Source organism: Apium graveolens, chromosome 5, assembly GCF_009905375.1.
Source record: "Apium graveolens cultivar Ventura chromosome 5, ASM990537v1, whole genome shotgun sequence".
In the NCBI taxonomy this organism is placed as follows: Eukaryota; Viridiplantae; Streptophyta; class Magnoliopsida; order Apiales; family Apiaceae; genus Apium; species Apium graveolens.
The window spans coordinates 29,149,243-29,156,286 of NC_133651.1; the positions used below are offsets into that span (position 1 = coordinate 29,149,243).

The window sequence follows — 7,044 nt, forward strand, 5'->3', positions numbered from 1 at the left end:
GGTCAGATGCAATAATAACAGGCAAAGTAGATGCATCACCTAAAAAGCATACCTTAAGTGTTCAGGCAATGGTTTAAGCTCAAGTGTAAGAGCTTCCTCAATAGATGTCTTGAGGTGCTTTGGAGACTTGTTCAGCTCCTTCAATCCAAGAGATTCAAAAGGCATATCTAGCCTTCGCTTCCAAGGAGAAGCATTCAAATATTAAAATTGTTCATCACCTTCGCCATCTTCACTATCAGAATTTCCCAACAAGGCTTTCTCTAAGGCATCAGACCTTAGTCTTTGATCAAGTTCTGAAGTAACCACAGAATCGACCAATTCCACTTTTAAACACTCCTCATTATCAGTAGGGAATTTCATGGCATTGAATACATTGAATGTAACATCCTGATCCAATACTCTCATGGTGAGTTCACCCTTCTGCACATCAATCAAGGTTCGGCCAGTAGCCAAGAATGGTCTCCCCAAGATTATAGGAATCTTCTTATCCTTCTCGAAATCAAGAATTACAAAATCAGCAGGAAAGATGAGTTTTTCCACCTTGACCAAAATATCCTCCACAAAGCCTCGTGGATATGTAATAGAATAATCGGCCAACTGCAAGGACATATAAGTAGGTTTTGGATCAGGTAAATCCAACTTCTTGAAGACAGATAAAGGCATCAGATTGATGCTAGCTCCCAAATCACATAAGCACTTGTCGAATGACAAGTTTCCAATAGTGCAAAGAATAATGAAGCCTCCAGAATCTTTAAGCTTCGGAGGCAACTTCTGTTACAACACAGCACTACATTCCTCCGTCATAGCAACAGTCTCTAAGTCATCGAGCTTCACTTTCCTTGAGAGAATACCTTTCATAAACTTCACATAGCTAGGCATTTGTTCAAGAGCTTCAGCGAAAGGTATGTTGATATGAAGTTTCTTGAAAACTTCCAAGAACTTAGCAAATTGCTTATCCATCTTTTACTTCTGCAGCCTCTTAGGAAAATGAGGTAGAGGATAGACCTATTTTTCCCCTTTATTACCCTCAGGAGGAGTGTTGACAACAGCTGTCTTCTTGTATCCACTTCAGCTTCTTTCTTCACTTCTTCTTCAACCACAACTTCAACTTCTGGAACTTGAGATTTTTCAGTATTTGCAACCTTCCTAGACCTCAATGTGATTTTCTTAACCTGCTCCTTAGCTTCCCTCTTGCCTGGAACTTCAGTGTCACTCGGGAGTGTACCAGGTTGTCGATTCAGCAAGGCATTGGAAATCTGCCCAATTTGATTCTCCAAGGTCTTAATAGAAACCGCTTGGCTCTTGCACATGAGCCTCAACTCCTTCAATTCAGATTTTTCATTAGATTGTGGTAGCTGCTGAAGTTGGAGTTGTTGTCTTGGTGCATATTGCGGCTGTTGAAAACCAGGAGGGTTGTATTGCTTTGCTGCATACTGCTGATATGGCTGTTGCACCGCATTCTGAGTGTTGCTCCAACTGAAGTTAGGATGATTGCGGTTGTTGGGATGATAAGTGGCTGGTGCTGGTTGCTGCGGCCTCTGAAAGTTACTCATGAACCCATTATAAAAGCAGTTAATAATCATCCAATCAGGAATCCCATGATGAGGACACTTCCTAAGCATCTCCTTGTAGCAATCCCAAGCTTCACACAAAGATTCTCCAGACTGCTGTGTAAATTGAGTAAGAGCATTCCTGATTGCAGCAGTCTTCGCTATAGGGAAGAATTTAGTGAGAAACTTCTAAGCAAGATCCTCCCATTTGGTGATAGAACCTGGTGGCAGAGAATGCAACCAACACTTAGCTTTATCCCTCAGAGAGAATGGGAAAAGTCTCAACTTAATAGCATCTTCAGAAACTTCATTGAACTTAAAGGTGTCGCAGATTTTGATGAAATCTCTGATGTGCATGTTGGGGTCTTCTATAAGAGAACCCCCAAACTGAACTGAGTTCTGTATCATCTGAATCGTGCTCGACTTGATCTAAAAGGTGTTAGCCGTGATGGCTGGTCTGATAATGCTAGACTGAATATCATTGATCTTTGGCTGAGAATAGTCCATCGAAGCCTTCAGATTTCCTTCTAGTTCTCCCATTAGGACAAGATCTTCTTCTTCAACTTTTTCTACTTCCTCAAAAACTTCTTGAGCTACTATAACTTCTTCCTTGGCTTGATCCAGAGTTCTCTTACAAGACCGAGAATGTGTATGCATACACGCTCGCTAGAGTACCTGAAACACGACAAGGGAACAAGTAAGTAACAATGTCCGAGTCAATGAACTTTAACGACCACTGATGACAAACACATAAACTAAAAATTAACACCGAGTCCCCGGCAGCGGCGCCAAAAACTTATTAGGACGAAAACACGTGCTAATATTCATGCAAGTATACGTGATCGCAAGTAATATAGAATTAATTCTAGTTCATTCCCACAGAGACTGGTTTAGGTTAATTTAAATCAATGTACTTATGCAATGATGGTATGGTTATTATTCAATGCTAAGACGAATAACAAATTGATTGTTTATAACTAAGATATTAACTAACATGCAATTAAGTAAGAGATTAAAAGGTTAAATTACTTATATGACACAAACATGGGATTCTAACTTCATTACTACTTCATTCAATAGTCTTTTTGTTCTTAACCTTAGCATGCAATGGTGATGACAACTAATCAAACAACACAAAACTAGTAAACGCCAACTTTCATTGTACGAATACCCTACTACCAGACATCCACAAAAGAGATAGAAGCTGAATAGACCCCAATTATATTGAGACCCTATATGTCTATAGAATTTCACAACATAACAGTTTAATGCGCAAGTTATCTATCGTGATTACATAGGGCAAGTAAGATGGTTAAAATTACCTATAAATTATGCAAAATAAATATATGAACCTACGCTAGCATGGAAAATTCTAAACCTCTAAATTCACTGTCGCTTCATTAGAGATTAACACACTATCTTATAAGTTCGCGACACTCATAAGACGAATAAGCACAACCAATACTTGGATATCATACAACCACCACACACTAAGGTAGCTAAACATATTAACTATTGAAATCCATAAGTAAATCTGCTAGAACCCCACGATTAGCCCATAACCGAACTCATCATCATCGTGGGTTCCGATGAAAACATGGTATAATAAACTAGGTCTTTATAAACGAATAATAAAAAAAGTACGTAATCCAGAGTATTAGGTTCAATAAAACAAGAAACTAGCATCCAAGATGACAACTTAGAACAAAGAATCACAAGAATAAACTAGATCTTCTTCGCCTTCATTATATTTGTGCTATAGAACTTCTTGATGCCTTCTCCTTAAGCTCCATCATGAAAAACGTCTCTAAGTTGTCTTTATATAGCAGCCCAAGTAATTCAGAAGCCCATAAAACAGTCTTCTAATTAAAATAGAATTCTGAAATCTCGACATGGCGCGACCACGTGCTTCATTAACGCGGGCGCGCTATCCTTCTGCATCTTCGGCGCGGCTGCGCGCTAGCACAACATGGTCGCGCTGACCTTCTGGAAAAACTTCTTCTATATGTTTTTATGGCTGGTTTGAGATGGCAATCCACGAGCTTTTATTCAAGACATCTTCCTAACACCATTTTAGCATCAAAGCAATGCTAAATCACCTTGATCCCGTATATATGCCTGAAATGCAAAACACTACAAAAACACATAAAAAACACAAATAATTTGAGTACAAAACATCAATCCAAGCCTTTATAGAGCATTCTAAGTGGATATAAATGCCACTTGACAACACCTGTTATACCCAAACAATGCAACAAGAATTACAGAAGGGGGGTTGAATGTAATTCTGGCTCCTTTTTCAATTTTAAGACTGTTCTTACTTAATATATAACAGTGTTTGATTTTACAAGAAGTGCAGATTGAAACTTGAATTGAAATCAAAACACAAAGTAATAAAATACAAAGCTTTAAAACTTTCTGGTAGATTTGAACTTATCCACCAGAGATATATATTAGTATGAGAACTCTGTGATGCTTAAATAACACACAGCTGCTTACAAGTGAACTTACAACCTTACAGAGAAATTCTTAACAAATACAGCTTTTTCTATCTCTCTGAAAATAATGCTTATTTAGTTGGTTGTTCTTCTTGCTTTTCTTGGTTTATATATCACCAAGTTACATGGTAGTAAGACAAGATAATAAAACAAAATTATATCTAGTCTAACTTCATGCTGCTACATTATTCAATCCAGCATCTTTAAATATCTTCATATTTGCATGGAAATGGTAATGCTTCTTTGTTCTCTAAATCCTGCAATTAGGCTGCCACATTCCATTTACAACACCCGACACATGTGACTATGTTATCACTGTCAACTGCTAATTTGAATATTATCATCCGTAGGGATTATGTTGATCATCCGTCGGGAGCCTTGTTGATTATCCTTCAGGAGCCTTTGTAGATCATTCGTCGGGAGTCTTTCTATCACTTGATTCTATTTCACTTATGCAGAATTACAAGACATTTTATATTTACAATTAGCCAATTTATTCTACATATCAATCTAGTAGCCAACATGACTTAAAGAATCCTACAGTGTCTATTCAACTAATATATTGTTGTTTACAGAAATGTGCTACAAGACTTATTATTATATAAGCTACACTCTTGATGGATGTCAAATTATCATCCGTCGGGACTATAAAGTATATCTATCGGGACTATATTAGAACATTCGTCGAGAGCTACAAAAACACTAAGTTAAAATCTACTAAGGTGTTTTTTTCAATTTATCATCAAGTTCACAACATATTCCTAACAATATCCCCCAATTTATGTCTACTGGAATTGTAGCCATAAATTAAAAGAAACTTGATGATAAAAAAACACCCTAAATGTACAGATTGAATTATAGTAGATAAAACTAATAAGTGCGACAATTTATTTAAAAATTGAACAAAGTAAAGTATACAAAGAGTTCTCACTATCATTATCAAGGTGATCCTCTAGCCTGAGCAAATGTTTTCTATTTCCTTGACTGTCTTGATTTCTTCACAAGCTTCCAGTTGTTTTCTTCTATTTGATTTTGGAGTTGTCTGTGAAATTCAAATTTTTCAGCATTTGATAGATCTAACTTTTCTTGCATTTCTAATAGAGTCTCATTGCTTGAGATGCTCAATTGGTCCTCCAATCTAAAGAATCTTCTAATAACTTTGTCATCCATGAATTTCATCAGCCAGTAAGGCCTCAAGTGCACTGTATTTCCTGTGAAGGGAATATATAGAGTTCTTGGAAGTGCATTTGAGGCTTTTCTACTCCTGAGTTATTCTATCTTCTTTAGAACCAATTTCTTGGCTGTCACATTGAATCCAAAGTTCTTTTTGAAGAATGAGAAGATCTTTATCAGAACAGAATGCTTTCTTGAAGAATTCTGTGAAGGGGCCATGTAAACTCTTTCCCACCTTTGTACTTGAATACCAGACTTTCAGGGAGATTCCTGCGAGCATCAATTGCTCTCACTTCTTCTAGCTCATCCAGGTAGAGATTGATGTCTGAAAATTTCTTGATATCACAAATGTATAGAAGATCTCCCTTATTGATAATTGGTTTAGCTTTGGTTAGGGTTTTGGTTATGAGTTTCACAGGCTTGACCTTCTTGATTGCTCTTGTCTTTGTCTTCTTTAGCTTGTTTAATATTGGTAAGTTAAGTTCAGGAATAGGTAAACTTTCCCAATCTATTGGCTCATCCTTGGGAACTATAGGCTCACCATGAAAATTCTTTGTAGGATCCACCTTAAATTCCTCATGTACCACTGAGAGCTTGGATGTTTGAGTTGAAGTTGTAGACTATTTGCGAATGTAATCTTCCATTTCCTCATCACTGAAGTCCAATTTTCTCTTGATTCTTTGTTTGTATCTTGGCTTCTTTGTCTGTTGAGGTCTCTTGAGCATTTTCTGATCCTGAGCTTCAGATACTACAGGTTGTTTCACAGAAATCTCAGTTGCAGTTTTCACAGCTTGAAGCTTGGCTACTATAGTAGCTTGCTCTTTCTTCTATTTGAGCTTCTTAGCCTCTAAAGCAGCTTGCTTCTTTTCTTGCTTGATTCTTTGTTTTTCTTCCTTTTTAGCTTCTGCAAACTGAGGGTGTCCAACCAACGCAGAAATTTCTTTCCCATTCCTGTAGATTTTGGCATTTCTTTTATTTTGTACTGAGTCAGTTGGATCTTTGAAGAATGCAATGGACCTTGCCAACAGCTTTTTTTTATCTGGCTTTGGAGTCTCAAACAGAAGATCCAAGGGATTTTTTTCAGATGACTTTGGATAATTTCTTTTGGGCTTCAAAACCATGTTGGATTTTGGAGACTTAATGCATGAAGGTTGGCCCTTTTCCAAGTTTCCTAGACTCAATTCATTCACAGAAATTTGCTTGACTTGAGAGAAGTGATAAAAGATCTTGTTAGGTTTCTCAGTGGGAGCAATTTCTTCTGAATTGCTTCATCAATATTCTTCCATTTATCATCTAATTCTTTTTCAGCTGCTGCAACATCAAGCTTTGTGAAACTTGACTTTGAATCCAACTTAGCATCTGCTATTTGGATCAGATCAATGTTGTCCAATACTGGTGGCTTATGAAAAGTAAAATTTGGGACAATTACCTGACTGACTTGGATGTTAAGCAAATTCTCCCCCTCACTGATTGGCTCTCCTTGACTAACTGGGACAAGTGAATCATTCTCTCCCTTTTTGTTAGCATCAAGTTGAGTAGAGGTAGAAATATGTGCAACCACTAGTTTTTGAAGCAACCGAGTTTGCTGGGCTTGATGTAAATGAATTGTTGTAATGAAAGCTTCTAATTTCTTGAGTCTTGTGTCTAGGGAGTCTACTTTGGTTGTGAGATTAGTGTTTTTCCTCAATTTTCTGTCGATGTCAAGCATGGTGGTGTTTGGAAATTTAGCATCCAATCTCTCAGAAACATCCTTCTTGACTTGATCAATCTCTGTTTTAATTACAATGACATCCAATTATGTTGAAGAGACTGAATTTGGTGCA

The 7,044-nt window shown here is 37.2% G+C and overlaps 1 non-coding gene across 1 annotated transcript; it reads left to right on the forward strand.

Annotated features, from left to right (window-relative positions):
• The first annotated feature begins 1,593 nt into the window (after nt 1-1,593).
• Nucleotides 1,594-1,700, forward strand: LOC141663011 (small nucleolar RNA R71). Its single transcript, XR_012551105.1, has one exon. It is a non-coding gene; the product is annotated as a small nucleolar RNA R71 (small nucleolar RNA).
• The last annotated feature ends 5,344 nt before the right edge of the window (nt 1,701-7,044 follow it).